Consider the following 23,572-nt stretch of genomic DNA (forward strand, 5'->3'; position numbering starts at 1 on the left):
AGCTCCTTCAAGTAGAGGAACTAACGGCACAGTTAAACTGTCTGCCTGTTTTTCCTCTACTCTGGTGATATTTAAATCAGGGTCTTGTACTTCCTGCTCGTCTTCACTTTGGTTGAGCGGTGAGAATTCCTCTGATACCGATGACAATTTCTCAGAGGCCTCAATGTCATTCCCCCTTGTTGAAGCTTCTCCAGGTGGACCCAGGGGGAAGTCATGGGTCACCCTTAGGCGTTTTTTACATTATCTTGGGAAGAACTCGGATTAGCCTGTGCTTTTGGTTCTCCCGGTCTTTCTGTGGTTCTAGGTTGTTGATTTTCTGGCATGATGATAACCATATTACAATTATGTCGAGTATGACCAATGCCATAGCAAAGATTACAAACTTCTCGCCTGGGGTTGTCACATACTTCAAACATGTGTCCAGGTATACCACAGTTGAAGCATGGTCTAGCTCCTCTCGGGTATGGGATACTTTGGTATCCTATGTTGTCTACATTTTGAGTCTGGTTGACGACCTGGGGGGCTGGCTGAGCAAACTGCGCTGGTGGAGGTAGCTGTTGTCCTCCGGGACCTCTTGGTCTATACGGTGTTGCGTATCGAGGTTGATATGACGCAGAATGGTATGCCTGGTTATTATTCCGGCGTTGGACCCCATATCGACTATCATACATCGTCACTCCTGGAGCCATGATGGCGTTGAAGCTTGGAAATTCCAGTTCTTCTACTTCCGGCGTTACTTCCTCAGGCTGGACTTGTATCATGCCAAAACGTGGTTTCTCGGCATGTTTTGTTGCTTTATTCAGAGAGAGAGACTGGCTAGCCTCTTCGAGACAGCGTGTAGCTTCATGGATCGCATTTAATAGTTCTTCATATGAGGATACAGGTCTGGCAAATACCAGAGTCCTCAGTTCATCGGTCAGGTGATTCCGAATGCACGCTACTTGCTCGGCTGCTGGCGGGGGAGCCATCATTGCCTGATACTTTTGCTGTACATTCAGGACGAATTCAGTTGCATTATCACCTGGTAGCATCCTCATTCTGCTGATTTCCATGAGGAACTGATGGTCAGTTGCTGAGCTGCCGAAAGCCTTTCTAAATTCTTCCTTGAACTGGGCAAAGTTTGACCACCTGTAGTAACTCGTGTCAAGCCATCTAGCAGCAGGTCCTTTTAGTGTATGGCTCACCACTCGGAGCAATTCTGCCTCAGTCCACCCTTCGCGGAGTGCTCGAGCTTCCAAGGCGTTCACAAAATCGTTTGCTGATAACCCAGGTTGAGGAAAACTCAGTCCAGCCATCTGAAAACTGTCCTTGATGTCTTTCCAACGGTTATTGCCGTAGGTAAATATTGGAGTCACGTTCGGCATTCCTGGCGCATTCCCATTGGGAAAGGTTGTCTGGTGAAAAGTCGTGGAATATGGTCTTTGTTGACTTGTATTTGCTCCTGATGATGTTAGATTCGGTATTCCCGGCGCATTCCCATAGGGAAAGGCTGCCTGGTGAAAATCCGCTGGATTATACCCTTGTTGATTCACGTTAGCTCTAGTTGGAGCTGTTGGTGGCCTCTGTGCTTGTTGTTGAGTTGATTGTAGCTGAAGAAGTTGGTCAATCAATCGTGTCAGCTGTTCAGGAGTAAACTGGGCTGTTTGGCTCGACTGATGTTGTTGCTGGTGTGCTGTTCTTATGTTTTGTTGGTCTACGACTGAGAGTTGTTGCTGAATTCTGCGTGGTGACGGTTCACGCGACGAGTTTCTAGGAGAGTAGAATACTTCCCCTCCCCCTAGACCGTCGGCTACCTGGTTGACGGTTGATCTGCGTAGATTTAGTTCCGTCGCGTTCCAGTCTACTGGTGACAACGTCACGTTCATTCTCGGTGTTTCTCCAATTTGTTTCCTCAGTTGTTCTATCAACGTTTTATTCTGTTCGTTGATAGTTCTTTGATGTGCTGTCATTTCGTTGACCCGTTGTGACTCTCGTGTCATCCTGTCTAGCCATTCTCTCATGCCACGTCCTGAGTCATCAATGTGTGATTCGTTTACTTCATCAGAGAACATCACGTTTTGTCCTGTAGATCTTCTTTTTGACGTTGAGTTGTGATTTCCCTGGTCGTTACGTGCTTGATCTTGAGTGTTCTCGCGGTTATTTTGAATATTTTCGGTATTATTCCGTTGTACATCCTCGTTTGTTTCATCAATAGTTAACATATTTTGAAATCTGCTTGCCTCTTCAAGTTGTTGTCTTTCAAATTCTCCAGATGTTACTGTTTCTAAACTTCCTGGGTTTCCCCGGTCGCGTGTCTGCCTGTCATCACGGCCGCTGTTTATCAATGGTAAGTTGCAATCTTCTGTTTCTTCGTCTGATAGACCTTGGGACCTTGTTCTGACTCCGTTTTGTCCACTCATCGTCTATCTAGTTGTTTCTGTAGATCAAATATATTTTGTTATTTGTCAGATTTTATTTAATCTGCTAAAAATCCGTTAAAACGAGGATGTAAATTTAACACGAGAATTACGTTTTAAGTTCGAGGTATTCACGTTAGTTTAATCACTTCAAGAATTTATATTTTAGACTTAGTTTATGTCATGGTCACTGTTATTCACTCCACAAGAATTTTAATCTGTTGCTTAAATTTATTTTCAGTGTCTAATTTTAGTTTTCTAAATTTTTCTTTTGAATAAATTTTTGGTTTATTCTTAATCGTTGAGTTATTTCTATGTATTATATTTTTAAATATTCATGTTCGAGCGTCTATATCTATATCTACCTCTTCATTAATATTAGTTAAATTTATGAAGATTTTGAAAAAACTTTTGAAAGTTTTTTTTTTTTTGCAATTACTTATGTCAAAATATAATTATAATTTCTCAACAGGTCTTTTGTTCGTTGGGCGCCAATGTAACGGGTTGGTACCGTCCCTTGGTCACCCCTTTATTTAAATTTAATAATTAAGGGCGCCACTGGAATTTTTATCACGGTTTCCAGAACCGGTCCAAGCAAGAGAGATATCACAGGGTCGAGAGAAATCATAAAAATTTGACATAAATAATAACAAGTAGATTTGACATTGATCATGAATTTATTTTCTTAATTTTGCATAATTAAATTCTATTTTAATTCTCACACACACTCACATACCCGAAAAATTTTCTTAATCCTAACAGTACCCTCTGAAGGAGCGTCTATACTGTAGTTTCTATCATAGTTTCTTATTCCTACGATACCCTCATAAGGAGCGTCTATATCATAGTTTCTATCATAGTTGCTTATTCCTGACGGTACCCTCATATGGAGCGTCTATACCGCAGTTTCTACCTAAGTCGCGCTGTCCACAGGACCCTCACGCTCTAAGACTCTAGATTTGACCTTGGGTGGTCGCCCGGACCCCTGCCCAAGGTTCAAACCGTCCTTAGCCCTTTCGCTGTCGCCCGGACCCTCACTACGGGACTAAGGAACCTGAAGTCGACTAGGACAGAGGAGGATACCATGACACTAGTCGACAACCTGCTAATACTAACCTCCTCGACAGCCCGTGAACGGGGAGTATATAATGTAAATTTAATTTTTCACACACACACACACACACACACACACACAATATAATAATTTCATCCAAACACACTCTTGACTCTAATTAACAATCATTTTTAAAATTCTTAAATACTTTTTTCAACATGACTTCCTGGGAATCAATTTTCCCGGTCCCTAACTTGACTTCGATAAATAATTTTATTTAATTTTGGTCGCTTAGTTATTAATATCACAGCAGCGTTTTATTCAACCAAAATTTTAGATTAATTAAAATTTACTCGAATTCAAACTGCCTGAATAATCGGCTTATGTCTATTTTGAATTCCAGTAAGAATTTGAGACTTAGTCGTCAACTTGGCTAAATTTTTCCAAGGCTAAATTTTTATGTTCATTATTTTTGAAACTTATCACACTGGAATTTGACAATTTTATTTATCGAAGTTTTTGAACAATTTTGATCTATTGACAATTTTACGCTTGTAATTTTTTATAAATTAATTTACTGCTTGACAATTGTAATTTTCTAAATTAAAGAATTTTATTTTATTTAAAAATTTTTGATATTTTCTCAAAGTTAATTTTAATGAATAATTTTCATTTTAAATTTTAATTTATTTTTAATTGTTGATTTTATTAATCAATTTTAATCTAACTCGGATAAATCTCTAATTTTAATTCCCTTTAGTTTTATTTTAATTTATAATTTATAATAAAGTTAATCGACAGAATTTCGCTCAGATGAATGACGCAATTTAACTCAAATTTGTCGATATTGAACTTTCTGATTTTATAAATTTTAACTTGAACTTATTTGACCAATTTTATAGAAATATTAATTTTAATTTTAACCTCTTTTTATTTTTAATTTTGAAATTTTTCGACTTGTCAAATTTTCTATTTATTTAAATTTCATTTTAACTAATTTTAACTTCGACTTATAATTTAGATATTTTATTTGAATTCGGATAATTAATTAATTAATCAAGTAGGGTGATTGGAAGACGGAACCTGGCCTGTGCCTAGAATTTCCGGGAGCGACGCAATAATTTACCGAGGTTAAATTTTCTGTACCTGAGAAATTTTTGGCGATTTCTTTTCTTTTAATTCGGCTTCCGTTGTCGTTTCTGTGGCCTTCGGTCTAGGCAAATTTTGTCCGCCAAATTACACAGCTCTATCAGGTATCTCGGATCTGGTTAATTGCGTCGTAGCTCGGGATTTAGTCAACGGTGAATTAAATCTGGAAATTCAGGATAGTTAGAATAATTATTGGAGGATATTTAGGCTGGCTAAATGCCTAGCAATGAATATCAATTATAAATGTTCAATTAATCGCTCTGAAGGTTCCACAAGAAACTCAGAGGAAAATAAATAATTACCTGTTTTCCAAGATCTCGTGCTGGTGTCTCGGGCTCCGGCTTCACAATGTCGCTTTTCGGTGCGCCAACTTCACTTGCCCCTGGTGTGGAATTATCCCCACCCGCGGAACGCTTATTTTCTAGGCCCCGGAACTTATGTTAATTTTTATTGTTACTGCGCGAGCATCCTAGACCACAGCGCCCTGTGATCCGTCGATAACTAACCGCGGCTAGGATGAGGACCTTCAACGGATAATGAAGGAGCCCCGTGACAATATTAACCAGTAATAATAATCTATAATAAATGAATGCTTAAACAAACTATTTAATTTAAGAAATTAAGTATTAACCAAGTTTATACAAAGTAACTTAGAATAAATTAAAAAAATAAACAATATACTTCTTCAATAAGATAAAAAAAGCTATTTATTATGATTCATACAGGTGTACTTATTATATAAACATTTAATTGCATTAGTTTGAATACATTAAATTTAAAATTAAGATAAAAAATAAATTAACGAATAACACATAAGGAAAACGTTGAAAATAATTATATATTGTATTAATTACAGTTATTAATTTTTACTTGAATGTTACTTGTTATATAATTCCCCTGCGTGTTGAAGTTATTAATTTATCAAGTATTTTATTACAAATAAGTTTAATATTTCTAAAAAATTATATTATTCAATGCGAAATTTTTATATCAGTTATATACATTTACAATTTTTTATTACCTTTAATTATATAATTTTGTTTAATTATTTCTGAGTATATTTCTATCAATATATGAATATCTTATGTTTACTTATTTTTTACAAATTTTCTTATTTTTCCCATCAATAAATATTTATATTTTTTAAATTATATTCTTTTTATTATATTTTATGAATGTTCAATTTTTCATGTTGTTTGACTTTTAATTTCAATAAAATCTGTATCTTGGTATATTTTCTTTTTCTTAAAATCTCATTGTCTTTTAAATTTCTTTTATATATTTGTATTAGTGATCGTTATTTTTTTATTACTCTTGTTCCAATAAGTTCTATTGCTTCGTGTGGTGAAATCTGAAACAAAAATTACAAAACTGTTATAGTTTTTACCTTAATATTTATTATATATTGCATGCAAAGTATCAAATATTTATTAGATGTAAAAGTAGAGTTAAAAAGATGTAAAATTTAAGTATTTCATTAGTTTTAAAAATCAGGGATAAATTATCATAACAATAGATAGATCTTTGAATGATTTTGTAACCCATTCATCATATACAATAAACATTAAAAATTTATTTTGACAACGAAATTACGAACGGATTATGAATACTTAAAGACAAATTTTAATCTTTCGATCAAACAAATTTAATTACATGAATAAAATAAAATAAATGTCAATATCTTTTCAAATATTCGTATTAAAATTTACATACTGTAGCGCCTGAATGAAGCTCGTTAATAGTAATGTAATTCTATAAATAATTGTTATTTTAGCATTTTATTACGATAAACAATACTTACATGATTCACTTAACGAAAACAGATCAAAAAGATTCAATTATTGTCCAGTTCTATCGATAGTTACAAATCTTGTGTGCAACGTAAAGGTTATGTTTTACGCTTGCATTTTAAACACAGGCACTTTCGATTATAAAATACGAAATACGATATTATTTACGTATATTTTGATCGTAATTATAGTTATAAGCAAGTATCAAGTACCAAAATTTATTTTGATATTTAAATGCGAATTTCGCACACACGTTATTAAAACGTTAAATTCTTAAATGTGAATTGCGCTTGTGATTTGACTAAATCAAAAAGGTATAGTGAGTATAGGTGATCGATCGACATATTGTATCCATATCGATATTTAGAAATGAGATTCGAGTTTTATAAATTAAAATACATGGGCCTCTTGAAGTTAGTTATAAGTCAAATCTCGCAAATCGAGCCACGATTCGTCGCTGGTTAAAATTAAGTTGCGCGCATACGCGCTATTCAAATTTCTAGTGTTTATATACAAAGTTAATGAAGCTTTGATTATAAACATACGCAGTTTTATTTCTTGATACTAATAATATTTTCGTTTTCGTAATTAAAATAATTAAATAGAAATGTCTCACATTGCTACGATATACATTAGAAAAGTGAATTTACTATCAGAAATCTAGATTCTGACCAGAAAATGGTTTTGATTTTTTATTGGTCACAAATGAAGGCGCCGCATATCGCTCTAATTTAAAGTTATGATCGAATTATGAAGTTAATAAATCAATATAAACAATAAATTAATATAAAATTAATGAATTACTGAACTAAGATAATGACGATGCAAAGATATTAGGTCCAGTTAGCAGTAATATGAATTTCTAGCTGAAAAGAAAGGAAAATTAATCAGGTCGAGTCAGCAGTAATATAGATTTCTAGCTGAGTTTAAAGGAAAATGAATAAATACTTACAAAAAAGATTACATAAAAAATCATTGTAAAATAAGGTTGAAATAATGACAAGACAATAAAGATAAATTGAAAATATTTTAATTTTTAACGATCAATTACACATTTTGATTTTATAACTCACAATATTTATTTATTGTTATTTAATATAATAATAATTTTCTTCTTGACCGAACATATTGTTTTTCTTCCGCATACAACAATTAAAATGGAAATAAATTCTTTTTTTGTCTTTATAAAAATAAATTTATGTTCAACATCTATTAACATTTTAACACACATATTTCCGATACAAATCGACTATTTTAAACTATTTTAAAATTTTTTGTCATAAATTTATTTCCATAGTTTCTTATTATCTTCACATATCAATTTGTACCATGAATAGTTATTTAATATAAAAAATGATGCTTTTCTTTTTAAGCAGACATGTTTTTTTTTTAACACATAAAATGAGTAAAATAAAAATAAATTTTTTTTTATTTTTATAAAAATAAGTTGATGCTGATAATAAGCAACTATGGAAATAAATTTATGTTTAACATTATTAATATTTTAACACACATATTTTCAATAAAGTGTATTATTTTCGACTATTTTAAAACGTTCTCATAAATTTATTTCTTATTATCAGCACAGTAAGTTAGACTGCAGTCATTAATATTATGAATGATGCTTTTTTTTTGAAGCAAACATATTTTTTTCAACATAAAATGAATAAAATAAACATAGGCAGACATTTTTTCTCATCATAAAACGAATAAAATAAAAATAAATTCTTTTCTATTTTTTATTATAAAGAAAAGTTTATGTTGATAATAAGAAACTATAAAAATAAATTTATGTTGAACAACTATGGACATTTTAACCCACATATTTCCGATACAAATCGATTATTTTCAACTATTTTAAAATTTTTTGTCATAAATTTATTTCCATAATTTCTTATTATCTTCACATATCAATTTGTACCATGAATAGTTATTTAATATAAAAAATGATGCTTTTTAACTTCCCGCTAAAAATCTCAGATTTTCAAAAATTGGGAAGTTATTGTTTTTACCCCGTTTGGCAAAAATCGAGTTTTCATCAGATCTCGACGTTTGAAGGTCACAGGAAGCTTCCCTGACTACCCCCGCGATGTTGTCACTATGTCTGTATGTATGTATGTGTGTGTGTGTGTGTGTGTGTGTGTGTGTGTGTGTGTGTGACTATGTGACTCGCTTATAACTTTTGAACGGTTGAACCGATTTCATCGCGGTTGGTGCCATTCGAAAGGGCTACGCTGAACTTAGATTTCCTGAGAATTTGAACCGATTCGGACCGATAGATTTTAAGAAATCTTGAAAAATCTTAAAAAAAATAAGAAAAAAATCATTTTTGAAAGTAGTTTTTTTGGAATATCTTTTAAACGGCTCTATCGATCAACTTCAAAAACTAATCCGCCCTTAAGCTTGAAAAACCACGCCGATCGGCGTCAACCCGATCAAAATCGGTTGATTCGTTCGAGAGATAGCGTGAACGAAAGAAAACCGAAAAAAACCGAAAAAAGTGTTTTTTTCACATAACTTCGTCATTTCTTCTCGGATCACTTTTGATGACATAGCATAATTTATAGAGCTTAAAAACCGCGTCGATTGCCGCCCAAAACGTAGAAATCGGTTAATTAGTTCAAAAGATATCGTCAATAAAAGATTTGAAAACAAGTGTTTTTAAAATCACTGCGACATTTTTAACTTCCACTAACAAAATCGAAGATTTTCAAAAATTAGGAAGTTATTGTTTTCACCCTGTTTTGAAAAAATCGAGTTTTCATCAGATCTCGACGTTTTAAGGTCATAGGAAGCTTCCCTGACTACCCTCGCGATGTTGTCACTGTGTCTATATGTATATATATATATATATATATATATATATATATATATATATATATATATATATATATATATGTGTGTGTGTGTGTGTGTGTGTGTGTGTGTGTGTGTGTGTGTGTGTGTGTGTGTGTGTGTGTGTGTGTGTGTGTGTGTGTGTGTGTGTGTGTGTGTGTGTGTGTGTGTGTGTGTGTGTGTGTGTGTGTGTGTGTGTGTGTGTGTGTGTAGTCGTTAAAAGAATTTCAATAGAAAATAGCAATATATGTATATTATCCGATCAAAAATTAATTTAGAAAAAATGAAAATAAAAAGAGCTAAATAAAATTTACAAATTAAAAAATCTATGTAATTAAGTATTGATTAATTATAAGAACATAAAATCAAATCAAAATATTACACATACATATAGAGCAAATATACTCTCAATAGTTGGATCTTTTTTCAACACTACCTTTTTGATAAATATTCTTCCACCAAAATTTAAATCTATGTATTAATTAAAAATTCAATAATTTATTTTTAACTTCCCGCTACGAAAATCGAAGATTTTCAAAAATCGGGAAGTTATTGTTTTCACCCCGTTTTGCAAAAACCGAGTTTTCATCAGATCTCGACGTTTGAAGGTCACAGGAAGCTTCCCTGACTATCCCCGCGAGGTTGTCACGGCGTCTGTATGTGTGTGTGTGTGTGTGTGTGAAAGTATGTGAACCGCTTATAACTTTTGAACGACTTGACCGATTTCATCGCGGTTGGTGCCATTCGAAAGGGCTTGACCAAACTTAGATTTTGAAAACTATTTGGACCGATTCAGATCAATAGATTTTGAGAAATCTTCAAAAAACTGAAAATAAAAATTTTTTTCAAATGTGGTTTTTTTGGAAAACTTTTAAACGGCTCTATGGTTCAATTCTAAAAACTAATCAGCTCTTAACCTCAAAAAACCACGTCGATCGCCACCAGTCCGGTCAAAATCGGTTGATTCGTTCGAGAGATATCGTGAACGAAAGAAAACCGAAAAAAGTGTTATTTCGGAATAACTCCAAAATTCCTAGCGCGATCAATTCAAAATTTGAGATTCTTTGTGAGGCTTGAAAAACTGCGTCAAATGCTGCCAACCGCGTGAAAATCGGTTTATTCATTCAAAAGTTATTGCGGTTTAAAAATTCAAAAAATAGTGTCACCAAATCCCTATCAGACTTTTGAGCTCGAAGAGCTCAAAAGCATAGGAAAACAATCTCTTTGAGCTTGGAGAGCTCAAAATAACCCACAAATTGTATTTTTGAGCTCGAAGAGCTCAAAAACGCCATTGGTGCAATTTTAAGCGCCTAAGTATGGAATTAGCGGGAAGTTGCAGGGATGGCCTTCAGGGTCAACCGTTTTCCTAATTTTTTTTTTCAAGTAGACATGTTTTTTTTTGAAACATAAAATGAGTAAAATAAAAATAAATTTTTTTTTATTTTTAATAAAAATAAGTTTATGCTGACAATAAGCGACTATAAAAATAAATTTATGATTAACATTCGTTAATATTTTAACACACATAATTTCAATAAAGATGTATTATTTTCGACTATTTCAAAACTTTTTGTCATAAATTTATTTCTATTATTTCTTATTATCATCGCATCAGGTTATACTGCAAGTCATTGATATTAAAAATAATGCTTTTCTTTGGAAGCATATTTTTTCTAACATTAAACATTAAAAGTATAAATTGGCCTTTTTTTATAATAAAAATGTGAATAATATTAATAATAGACTTGCATGATACTCTTATCGAAAAATCAATAACGCAGCTATCCAAGAAAGTTTTTGTAATTAAATATTTAAAACTACGCAATAATAAACTAATTTCTATTATTAATAATTATCATCACATAATTTGGCTTGATTAACTTTTTTTCGTTAATAATACTGAGCAGTTTGATTAAATTATTTTAATATCATTAGTATTTTAAGTTTAATAATAATATGATGCAAAGCTCTATCGGTTAAAAATACTGAGGTACTGACGATTATTCACAGAGTAAAAAGTCTTTACACTTTCTAAACATCAACATCAATAGACTCTTCTTTCTATAAAATATAAATACAACTCAAAAATAAGGTCCACAAAATTATATATTTGAATTAGTTAGATAAATATAGATAAACGAATTAATTTGATCAAAATTCACATCTCACCTTATCAGTTTTCAGAAATTTGCTGGTACGCACATCATCGCTATCGGGCCGTGAACGCTTCGGTTGAGGACTGGAGTAGTTTTTACTTAAGTCGACAGTTGATAACATTTGGTCATCAATTTTGGTGATATTGGACATTTCCTGACACTGAATATATGTCCAGCCAACTGAATGATAAAACATTTTCAAAATAGATGATTAATAGCGTAAAAGAAAATTTTTCTAATTGAAATATAAAATCCAAGGAAAAATAACTACAATTTCTGTCTCTGCTTACTCTCCCACATACTCTAACATGACTTCCTGCCGGTAAAACTTGATCTGATGATTTTAAATTATAGACGTTGATCTGAACTCCAAACGTACGATTTGTGATAAAGCCTGAGCCGCTCGAAAATTTACCACTTGGTTCAATTGGATCAGTTAAATAACCGTCTGTAGCTAATAAAATTTTAATTGATGTTAAACACTTCATTATACACGTAATAATTATCAATTTAACGATGATATATTATAATATAATTTAATGTATAAATTTAATTTGTTGACTTACTAATAATTCCATACATATCGGCAATGTTGCTGAGATCAACTACTGTAAGAGACTCAAGAACTGGGGCCTGAGCATCTTGTAATTTGGTACATACTGTGCAAGATATGATAGACAACTCAAATTTAATGACTTCGTCTTCTTCCTTGTAATACGAAGGATCAACGGGAGTACATTTTAATCTTGTGAAGCTGTACAACTGCAGAACAAAAAAAATTGTATTCATCAAATTGAATTTTGTAGAAATTAATAAACAATAAGATATAATATCAAAAACTATCATTCACAATGAAATTATAAAATAATAATATTAAGTTTAAGAAATGTACCGCGTTAGCTTGAATTTTAGCTTCATAAACAGTTGATTCACGGTCCCATGCTAAAATTCGTACTCGACGACCCAGTCTGTTATTAAGGATAAATTGGAATAGTGTTTTGGTCCTCTTGAGTGATTTGACGCCTTCCACACACTCAGCATAGCCTGTTACCTTTCTACAGTTAAAAACAAAAAAAAATTAGTTGATAACTAAGGAATTTAAATTAAATGAATTAGTTTGAATAGATGTAAAAATTATAAAATTCATCATTTCATCAAACATGTGCATGAAAGCATTTATTACTAATTAAATAAGATAGAATTCAACATGAAATAAATTAATATAAAATAAATTTTTAAAAGAATAAAATTTAAAATGTTAACTATGAATAACTTTCTTGTTCAATTCAGATAAAATTTACGAAGAACAATTTTTTTAGTTTAATTAACTGCAGTAACGACGCCATATTGAATATTTCCTAAAAACACGTGGTTGCACAAAAGTATCTTTTGTAAAATTAATATTAATAGAAAATAAACTTTTAAAAAATAAACTTTGTAGTGTAAGAAATAATAATTTAGGTAAATAAAAAATATAAAAGCATCAAATTCACAGTGTTAATAATAAAAATATCTTTTATTAAATTTAGATGAAAATTATCGAGAATAATTTTTTTTTATTTCAAACAACGTGACTAAATTAATCCTCAACATTAAATTTGTAAGTAATTTACTGTTTTCGATCTCTAACAGAAATTAATTAAATAAATTTATAAATATAATACTTACGTAAAATTACCACCAATCACAATTCGGTCAAACTCTTCATTACTTGTTAAAGACATTTTCATTTTTTTTTTGCACAACAATTGAAACACAGTCTAAGAACGTCCGTTCACGTCAAAGGCTCAAGCAGAAAGGATGCTACTTAACTCAAGCAGAAAGGACGCTACTTAGAGAATTTGTAAATCAGGCCTACCACCCAAATTCCGATTGGAAATGCAACCTATTAGACATATCTCAATCACAATGCCTACGATTTACCCGAATTTTTGATATTTTTAATAATTAATAATATAATTAATAATATAATCCAAAAGTTCAATCATTTATGAACGATCGAATTTTTATGTACTCAAACTATCGAACTTTTGGGATTATTAGTAATAGTAATTCGGATAATAGTGATCTAAATTATTAAGATGTATGTCACATCGGTTGTTTTTCCAATTGAAATCTGTCCGATAGACGTCGTCCCTTCGCATGCTTCAATTATATTATTATAGTTATAATATTATAGTGCGACTAAAGTATGCCCTTATAGCAAAAGCAAATGTTGTATAATAAATTATTATTATTTTATTTTATTATTCATCATTAAAAACTATATGTTCAAAGTATATATATATGTTCAGAGTATATATATTATAATATCAAAATATATCATCATCGAATATATAATATAATATATTATAATATATATTTCTAATAACTAATCATAAATTTCGGGATTTAAATCTCACGCGCCTTAATTTCGAACCAATAAGGAATCAGGGACCATATTTTTTCGATATTTCGATATATTTCGATACTAAGCTAACTTCAACTCAATCATGAATTTTCTATTATAGGATTAAAAAAAAACCACATTTGAAAAATTTTTTTCCCAGTTTTTTTAAGATTTCTCAAAATCTACCGATCCGAATCGGCCCACAATGTATTCAAAATCTAAGTTTAGTCAAGCCCTGTCGAATGGCGCCAATCGCGATGATATCGGTCAAACCGTTAAAAAGTTATAAAAGAGTTACATACATACATACATGCATACATACATACATACACACACACACACACACCTCGTGTCGGGCTTGCTGGGTCCCGCATCGGGCGCCTCCCCAGGTCGCGGATAGGGGAATGCCCGGCATATCTACACGCCAGATGTGTCGGGTACCGAGGAAATAGAATACTCGGGGTGGACCAAAACCTAGCAAAAGATGATATGAATATGCCAGATCAATTTCAAACATCGTCTACGGTGCAGAGGGGGATACCTCAGTGCCGGCGAGGGAAAGCGTGCAAACGGGCCTGAACTCGTCGTTATTAAGCGACCGTTTGAACAGCGGAGTAGACTCATAGCTCTGCTGTCAAGCAATGTTAGCAAGGTTACAGGGAGTACGAAATCAGCCTAGATAGCAGAGAACGGACAGCTGAGCAACATTCCTCCAAAAATGGGAGGACCTTTTGCTCCTGTCACTAATCAAATCTACCGAGGAAGAATAAACTCTGTACCGATCGTTACAGGCCAACAGTCACCAATGGAGAGGCTCGGCATCAAGATCGAAGAGTTAGCTGAGTTTATAAAGTACAAGAAGAATCTCCATCATGAGATTAGAAAATTGGTTACATCTATCACTACAGCATATAGGTTAGCCAACGAATCACCAGGCATGTCGGCCTCAACGACGCAAACAACTCCAAGTCTCACCAAAAAACCACAGTCATCTTAGGTCACTCCTAAAAAATTACCACAGCAAGGAAAGGACAATAACAAAAAGAGGCAGCTGTGCACGCCCAGCCCTTCTTCAATAATCGAGAAGCCACCTCAGGAAAAGACAGCCCGGGAGGACGTCTGGACTACAGTGGACCGAAATAGGAAAAAGAGCATGAAACAGCGGCTCCCCCTAATAAAGCTCAAAACCAGTCAAGTAAGGGTGTCTCTAAGAAACCGAGGAGAAAGAAGACAAGAACTAAGGCTGTTCATGTCCAACCAGTAGACGGCCAAACTTATGCTGATATCCTAAAGAAAATCAAGGCCAAGGTAAGCCCTGTCGAAACGGGCGTAGACATAAAGTCTATTGAAAAGACGAAACATGGAGGCGTTCTCCTTGAAATGACCTGGAGGTCAAATGGGTAAATTTGACAAAACCCACACTACAAGGAAATCGGGCAGCCTTCTGCGAAGTAGACGAGGCCAGTGCGATTAAGGCCCTTGACAAGGCCCATATAATGATCGGTTGGGTGAACTGTCGTAAACGCCCAGTTGCAAAAGTAACCCGCTGTTTTAAATGTCTTAGTTTTGGACACCAAACACGCCAGTGTGCGGGACCAAACAGAAGCAGGAGCTGCTACAAATGTGGCGGAGAGAACCACAAGGCCGTAAACTGCACGAGGAAGCCAAAATTCTTCCTTTGTACTACGGAGAAAGATGCCCAGGATGGTCTATGCCATATTTCTGGCACTGGAGCTTGCAGGGCATTCTGCGCAGCACTTGCAGAAGCCAAGAGAGGGCAGAAATGACACGCATACTACAAGGTAACCTGAATAGGTGCGCCTTGGCGAAAAACCTGCTGCGCCAGCCTGTCTTTGAAGATAAAATCGACGTCTGCTTTATCTGCGAGCAATATCTAAACATCGAAGGTAAAACATGGTTCGCAGACGAAACTGGTATGGCAGCAATTTGGATTGTGAACACAAAGAACGTGACCGTCAACAACAGCGGAAGTGGAGCAGGTTTTGTATGGATTCAAACCCTTACAATCTACTTCATGAGCGTCTATCTCTCACCTAACGAAGGGACTAGTGTGTTCCGACAGAAACTGGCAAATATAGAAGATGCGGTCACTAAGTTCAACGGCGAAGTCATCGTAGCCGGAGACTTCAACGCTAAATCGGCTACGTCGCCGCACAACGAGAGCCGAGGAACGCTCCCCAAGCGAGGACTTGTATTCAAAAGAGTACAAGCAGGCCAAAAAGACGCTAAACCAAGCCATTGAAGCAAGAAAAGCGATATTGTGGAAACAGATCTGTAATGATCTCGACAATGACATTTAGGGCAAAGCCTACCAAACTGTCACCAAACGACTTGGAACGGCTTCACTAGAAGCGCCGAAATCTCCTGCCTTAATGGACAGCATTGTAGCAGAGCTTTTCCCCAAACACCCGCCGCGGCAGAAGAAACGCTACGCTTAAAACAGCGATGGAACACCCTTCATAACTAAGGAACTACAAGACGCGGCCAAGTCACTCAAAACAGGAAAGGCACCTGGACCTGATGGCTTCCCGGCAGCGGTGATCAAGATTGTAGCCCTGGAACACCCAGACATACTCCTGAACACCTATAACGCATGCTTGGCAACTGGCACGTTTCCCGCGGTCTGGAAGTGGCAGAGACTGGTTCTTTTAGACAAAGGAAAAGGAACTCCCATAACACCTTCGTCGTTTAGACCATTCTGTATGCTAGACATTGCTGGAAAACTGCTCGAGAAGCTCATACAAGGGAGACTTCGCAACGACATCGACCGTGCTGGAGGTTTTGCCACCAACCAGCATGGCTTCCGGAAAGGTCGTTCGACAGTCGGAGCGATCGAGAAAGTTATAAAGACAGCAACACAAGCATGGTCTAGTAGCCTCAAAGTTCGTAAAGTATGTCTCCTCCTCACGCTAGATGTCAAAAACGCATTTAACAGCGCAAATTGGAGAGACATTTGAGATGCTCTGGGACACAAGTTTGACGTGGAGCCAGAGAATCTGGCACTAGTCGACAACTACCTGGACGAAAGAAAGCTAATAGCGGAAACTACGGAAGGCCCACAAGAATACGCTATAACGGCTGGCGTACCGCAAGGCTCAATAATGGGGCCTGATCTATGGAATTCGGACTACGACGAGCTTCTTGAAATCTCATTACCAAAGCAAGTAGAGCTAACGGGCTTTGCAGACGACGTTGCGGCCACGATAGTAGTAGACATCGGGAGAGACGGGCAGATGGACGGCACGCCTGATCTCAAACATCAACGTCTGGCTTTCTCGGGAATACGGAGAAACGGACTTTTTCCTGGCCCAGTTATTGACGGGACATGGGCAGTCCAATGCCTATCTTTTTAAGATGAGAATGCACAGCACACCAACGTGCAAATACTGCCCAGACAAAATTTACAACGTCGATCACACGTTATTTGAGTGTGACCGGTGGAAGGACTACAAAAGCAGTACTGATGAAACTATTGGCACCGCGCTCTCCCCTGAGAGCTTAGTAACCTGCATTATCAAAAAAAAAGATAACTGGTCAGCTATCGCAGCCTATACTCAGCGTCTTTTAAAGGAAAAAATCGCAGAAAGAGACTAGTAACTAGGAGCAACCGTCGTGAGACGCAACACGGACTGGATTGGAGTAATGCTATCGCGGTCCCGATCCAGTCTTCCCCGTAACATCTATGGGGAAAGAGAGAGAAGGATGTTTAGTCGGTATTGTTGACAATAATATTGATTTCCGAGTCCGACATACCCAGGACAAACATCTCGTCCTGGTATACGTAAATATATTTGACCTCCTCTATAGAAAAAAAAAATGTATGTGTGTGTGTGTGTGTGTTTTTTTTTTTTTCTCAGAAGGGAGAATCCTTTTTGCGGATTCCAGGCATAGCTGTTTCGCCTGGATATGTGAAGACTCGTCGCAGCGTCATACTAAAACTCGACGCTAACGCCCCTACTCACTAAACCCTAAACCCGTTTTCTTCTTTCCTCTAATCCCTCATGGGAATCGCCATCAGGCATTACTTCGTGAGGGGAGGAACTAGCTACTACTCTTCCTTCTGGTGGCTGAGGTGTTAACTACCTTCCTTCTACCTTCTGATATTTGCTCTTCTTCTTTCGGTGGAATGCAAGTCTTTGAGGACTTCTGTTGCAAACGTGTTGGTAGCGTTCCAGGCAGCTTCTGATGACAACATTGCTTCATCGAGTGAATCTGGTTGCATTCTCTGGTTCAGGATCCTCTCCAATTCTTCACGTTATGGATCGAAACGAGGACATACAAAGAAGACGTGCTCCGCATCTTCAGCAACTCCTGGGCAGGATGGGCACTCCGAAGAGTCATCGTGCTTAAAGCGGTGTAGGTACTCTCGATTCCGGTTAAGCCAAATGTAGATCCGAGGTATAAGTCGGTGTGTCCACCCACCCTTCTCTGCAGCATCCCATTGTAGTTGCCATCGGCCTATGCTGTTTTGCCGTTCTTCAATTCTAAGTTCTTCAGGGCTCAGTGCAGTTGACCTTTCTCGTTGGTAAAGGGCTCGTCTTTCCTCTGTTAGAACTCTAAGAGGTAGGGTTTCGGCAATGACGCACACTGCTTCTGCTGATATAGGGCGGAAGGCACTAGCTACTCATAGGGCACTCAGTCGATATACTGTTCCAGCTTTTCTCTATGATTCTTGGGTTTCCAGTGCATCAGCCCAAATGGATATTCCGTAAGTGAGCACTGATGTGACTACTGATGACAATAGTAGCCTCCTGCTCTGCATTGGGCCTCCGATGTTAGGCATCAGCCGTGCGAGACTAGCCCTCACTACTGACGCTTTGGCACTGACGTGTTCCACCTGCTGCTTGAAGTTGAGTCGGGAATCCAGCATCACTCCGCGATAACGGATAAATGGTTGTGATGTGATTTCTTGTTCTTCGACTCTCAACTTGATAGTTTCTACCGTTTCCTACTAGTGATGAGCACTGCCTCGGTTTTATACTTGGCTAGTTGCAAGTTCACCATGTCCATCCATAAATTGACTCATCTGAATGTAATATCAAATGCCATTTTTATCTCTTCGAGGTGCTTTGCGACGATCACGACAGCTACGTCATCCGCATATGCGACAAGTTTGACTCCCATAGGCAATGCTATTCTCAGGAGGCCATCATACATGATGTTCCATAGCAGAGGACCTAAAACTAATCCCTGTGGCACTCCTCCGATGATTTTGTATTCTTCCGTACCGTTCTTCGTGTCATATTTCAGAACCCTATTCGTGAAGTAGCTCGCTTCCATTCTGCGAAGGTATCCTGGTACGTTTTTTTCTTCTAGAGCCCGCATAACGCAGTCCCAGTTAGCGGAGTTGAAGAAATTCTTGATGTCCCAAGCAGCCATCAAGCAGTATTTCTTCTTTCCACCCTTCCATTCTCTGCCAGGAGTAGATCGACTACAGCCTCTATTCTCTGATGAATTATGCGCTCGAATATCTTGCCGGCCGTGTCTAACATGCAGAGTCGTCGGTAGGGTGACAGTTCTTCCGGCGGCTTTTTCCCCTTCGGAAGTAGCACTAGCCGTTGCTGTTTCCACTTCTAGGGAAAAGTCCCTTCCTTCAGGCATATATCGTAAACGTCCAGGAATAATGCCGGTGCTGCCCTAAGAATTGATTTCACGGCAATATTAGGGATTCCGTCCAATCCTGGCGCCTTATTATTTCCTACTCGATTGCCTGCCTCTATTAACTCGTCCAACTTGATAGTTGGGATGTCTTCAGGGTTGAGCTGCTCCAACTTGTAGGTAAATACCGGCTGTTGGGGAAACAGCGCAGTAACAATTTTCTCTAGGAGCTGTGGGAACGTAGGTGATGGCATTGGCTAGCATTTCAGGTGGGTTATAACCACCTTATACGGTCTGCCCCATGGATCTTTCTCTCCTTCTGCGACCAGATCCTTCCAGCAGCGTCTTTTGCTTTATTTAATGGCTCTGTTTAGTTCTCAATGGGCCTTTTTATACTCTGCCAACAGCTCTGCGAAGTTAGGTCGTCTGTAGCCACGCTGAGACTTTCTTTTTTTTTTAAGACACTCTGAATGTGGAATGCTAATGTGATCGTTCTACCAGTGCACCGAAGAACTTGAATTCATGCCACGTTTCCAAGACATACTGGCGTCGCAAGCCTGGGTGACTTTTCTCATTAGGTCCTTGGTCTTCTCTTCAGTAGTTTCTACGATGATCGGATCGCACTCTAGGGCTACTACTAAAGCAGTGAGGTCGAGAAATTTAACTTTCCACCCAACCATGCTGGCGTTCCTGTTGACTCTTGTTAGATTCTAGCCAATTGATATTTTCCATAGTATCGCACTATGGTCACTGGCTGTGTAGATGTTCTATACTTTCCAAGAAAAACCTCTTCGAGCTAAGCAACTGCTGACAAATGTAAGGTCGACAATTGAGTTTGCCTCTTCCTTAGTATGCGTTGGCGTGTCACCGGTGTTAAGAAGGATCACGTCTAGTGTAACCATTGCCTCGAGAAGTGCTTTTCCACGTGTATTAGTGAACTTCCTGCCCCAGTCTGCTGCCCAGGAATTGATGTCACCAGCTATTGCCACGGGAAAGTGTTTTCTTGCGTCCTCAGTTAGCCGATCAAGGAAGTCTTTAAACGGTTCATTAGAGAGACTAGGTGGTGCATAGAAACTGTAGAAGCGGAGGCCATCTACCCATGCTGCTACGAAGCCGGCTTCTTTATTGTTGACTGTTCTCTGAAAAGGACATTTACCGCAGGACCAAATGACGGCTTTGTTAGTGCTGTCGGATTCCCAGGGTTGGTTACTCAGGTGTCTATAAGGCTCACTTATAAGTGCTACGTCTGCCTCTAATTCACGCACAGTCTGCATGAGCAGGTCATGCGCAGCCTCACAATGATTGGGGTTGAGCTGCAAAATCTTCATGTTCTTGGCTTTGTCAACTTCTGTCGCGCTTCTTGGAAGACGGGGCATTTGTTCGTGCTTGCATGGTGAGCCGCCTTTTCTACGCCGTGCCGTTCAACGCACAGTGCATATTTAGCTGGATTTTCACAATCAGCAATTTTGTGTCCTTCTTTTCCGTACCTTATGCAGTGCTTAGACCGGTCGACTTCGCTTTTGCACTGAGATCCGAAGTGCCCAAAGAGCCATCATTTGAAGCATTGTATGTGTCTCTTCGTTGCTCTCATTCGGCAATTGACCCAGCCGATCCTTATTTTGCAGTTTCCTTCCAGTAACTTTTGTGCTGCAGCTGCTGGTAGTGACACTGTGGCTGTCTGCTTACCCCTTAAGGCTTTACGGATCTTGATTGCCTCTAGAGGGAGGTTCACAACTTTCTCCAGCTTTTCTCTTTAGAGCGGTCTGAATATCCTCTTTCGTCGTGTCGTCATCGACATCTCGGATCTCGATGGTCTCCTGTAGTCCTTTGCAGATCACTTTAGCCTCTTCCTCTGCGATCGTCTTTTGGAGGGCTTGGCCTTTGTCAGTGCTCTTCCTCGAAATCGCAATCAACAAGTCGCCACTTCTAGTCTTGTTGATCTTATCTACCGTTGAACGAACCTGCTCATCTGGGACGTTCTGCTTTATGCGACGCAGAATCTCGGCATACTTTGTTTTCTCGGCCGGGCGGATGATCAGTGCGTCGGGTCTAATCCATTTGCGTGGTTTTTTCCGCTTAGGCTCTGGCCTGGGCTCCTTCGGTGGTTGCTTTGAGAGTTGCTCTCTAGCTAGCTTCCTCTTTTCCTTCTTAGACTGTAGTTTTTCCCAATTAGTCGCCTTCTTAGGTTTGTCGCTCTGCCCTGCCAGTCGTTGGGGAGTGCTTTTTTTCAAGTCCTTCTTCTTTATGACTTTGTCGGTTGGCTCTGGCGAATTTCGGTTCTTTCTTTTTCCAGGCCTCGTGTCAGTTTCACCCTTGTCCTCAGCAGCAGATTCGCTGTCACCGTCGGCTCCAGTGTCCATTGCTTCTTCCATCTGAACTTCAGTTTGAATGCGTCATCGTGATTACTGCCATTCCTCGTCCAGTTTCTTGAATTTTCCAAGAGCATTGACTACACCGGTTGTCTTGGTCTTTATCTCCTTGTGGATATTGACCTTAGTTTGGACAAACTCTTGCAGCTCAATGGTCAGCTTTTCAAGGCGCTCCAGCGCTTGCGTTCTCTTCATTTCAGCGCTTGCTTCAATCGCTGCTTGTTGGGCATGAAGCCCGTTCCTACTCTTGTTTGTTTCCTGTAAATTACTCATACTGTTTAATTTACCAGCGCATCGTACGGAGTGGAGCAGGTTGTCATAACTAGGAACGGGTGTACCCTCGGAGATAGTACTCCTACCCCAGTTTTCTGAGGCCTAGCCGACACTTAGCCAGTCCCGGAATACACGGACGGACTAGACTCGCTCAGGGCGGTGAAGATTCCGATCTCTAACACTCACTGCGTACTTCCTGATCAAGGCCCAAAGTGGCTGGCTCCTGATCCGCTACTGCCACTTACACCTCGGCAGAGCAAGCTCACATCAGCTGTAGCCCGCATCGTCAGAAATAATCGACACGGGTTCCAGACACTCCCAGTGAGTTACAGCAGGGAATGATCGTCTTGCAAGGTCAGTTAGTGTGACCAACCCATTAAAGGGGGAGTTTTGTTCATGGGAGCGTATTATATTTGGCTCCTACCCTCTGTACCTCATCTACTAAGAGACCTAGTGTCATCCAAGGACAGCAAGCGTTCTCCCATCCGCTACGGGGAGACGCGCCTGGTAGCAATTTCTCCTCTGCCGCAGGTGTGTGTGTGTGTATGTATGTCTTGTAACGTTACATTTTATGTAGCGATACAGTAGTAGTGTATTTGAGTAATTTTGTGAGTTTATGTTGTGTGAGTACGTTAATGTCGTAGTATTGGGGACTATCGTGAGTAAGTGTGTGTAAGTAAGTTGTCTCGAGGCTGTCGAGCTGCACTGCGGAAAGTGATCGATGTAACGAGTCTCCCAGTCAGTTACCGACGACTGAACTCAGGTTCAGCCTCTTGGAGCGAGGTGATTATCGCAGAGGAGCGACTGAAATGTCGTCGCCCTGGAGTTTGGCAGGCTCATGCGGTAGCTTGCGGTTGACAGGCCCCGATTGCTGGATGCTCGAAGGTAGTCACGAGTGCTGTCAAGGCTCCCAGGGGAGCGGGATCACTAGTAGGTCTAGGACACTAGTTGTGTGAGTGGGAATGAGTGTGGAGTTATGTGGGTCTGGGAGTAGCGTGAAAGTGAGTTGAGCGCATGTAGCTGGTGGTATGAATGTAGTGGGGGTACGGTGAGAGGCAGTCTGGCTGGAGTAGTGAATGAGTAAGGATTGTTTTGTGTGGAAGTTTGGCTTAGGATAGGATTTATTAAAAAAGGACTCTTGTGGGGGTCCTCGCAAAGGACGGACGTACCGCCGCTGCTAGGCAGCATTATAGGTGTACCGTAAAAAGAGTCAGTTACGAGCTCGTAGAGTGAGCATCGTTTTTGAGAGTGGAGTAAGTCTCTCGTATTGAAGCTGACGTGCCTCACGCTTGCTATTATCGTAGACAATGGTCCGAGCCATTGTCTTTGTTTCGTGTTTGTTTGGGACTGCTTCTGCGATATTTTAGATATCGATTTAGTTATTTTACCGATTAATAAGGTGGAGTGTTAGTTTGAGAGTACCGATAAGTGTACTAGATATCGTTTAGTCCCGTTTTGTAAGGAAATTACTGCCTCTGAGAGACCGAATCACTCTCTCCATAACCAGCCTAACTGAACGACATCGAGGTATTCTGTTACCGT

At 38.0% G+C, this 23,572-nt stretch overlaps 1 protein-coding gene and 1 long non-coding RNA gene across 4 annotated transcripts in view; one reads left to right on the plus strand and one right to left on the minus strand.

The window, feature by feature from the left end:
- The window catches only part of LOC123266848 (synaptotagmin-7-like), a 286,342-nt gene that overhangs the window by 141,845 nt on the left and 120,925 nt on the right, over positions 1 to 23,572 (plus strand). The window lies entirely within an intron of this gene.
- On the minus strand, positions 4,479 to 5,148 carry LOC123266850. The gene is made up of 2 exons (XR_006509873.1): positions 4,902 to 5,148; positions 4,479 to 4,762 (listed from the first exon to the last, which is right to left on the minus strand). It is a non-coding gene; the product is annotated as an uncharacterized LOC123266850 (long non-coding RNA).

The sequence above is a fragment of the Cotesia glomerata genome, linkage group LG6 (assembly GCF_020080835.1).
Source record: "Cotesia glomerata isolate CgM1 linkage group LG6, MPM_Cglom_v2.3, whole genome shotgun sequence".
Taxonomy (NCBI): Eukaryota; Metazoa; Arthropoda; class Insecta; order Hymenoptera; family Braconidae; genus Cotesia; species Cotesia glomerata.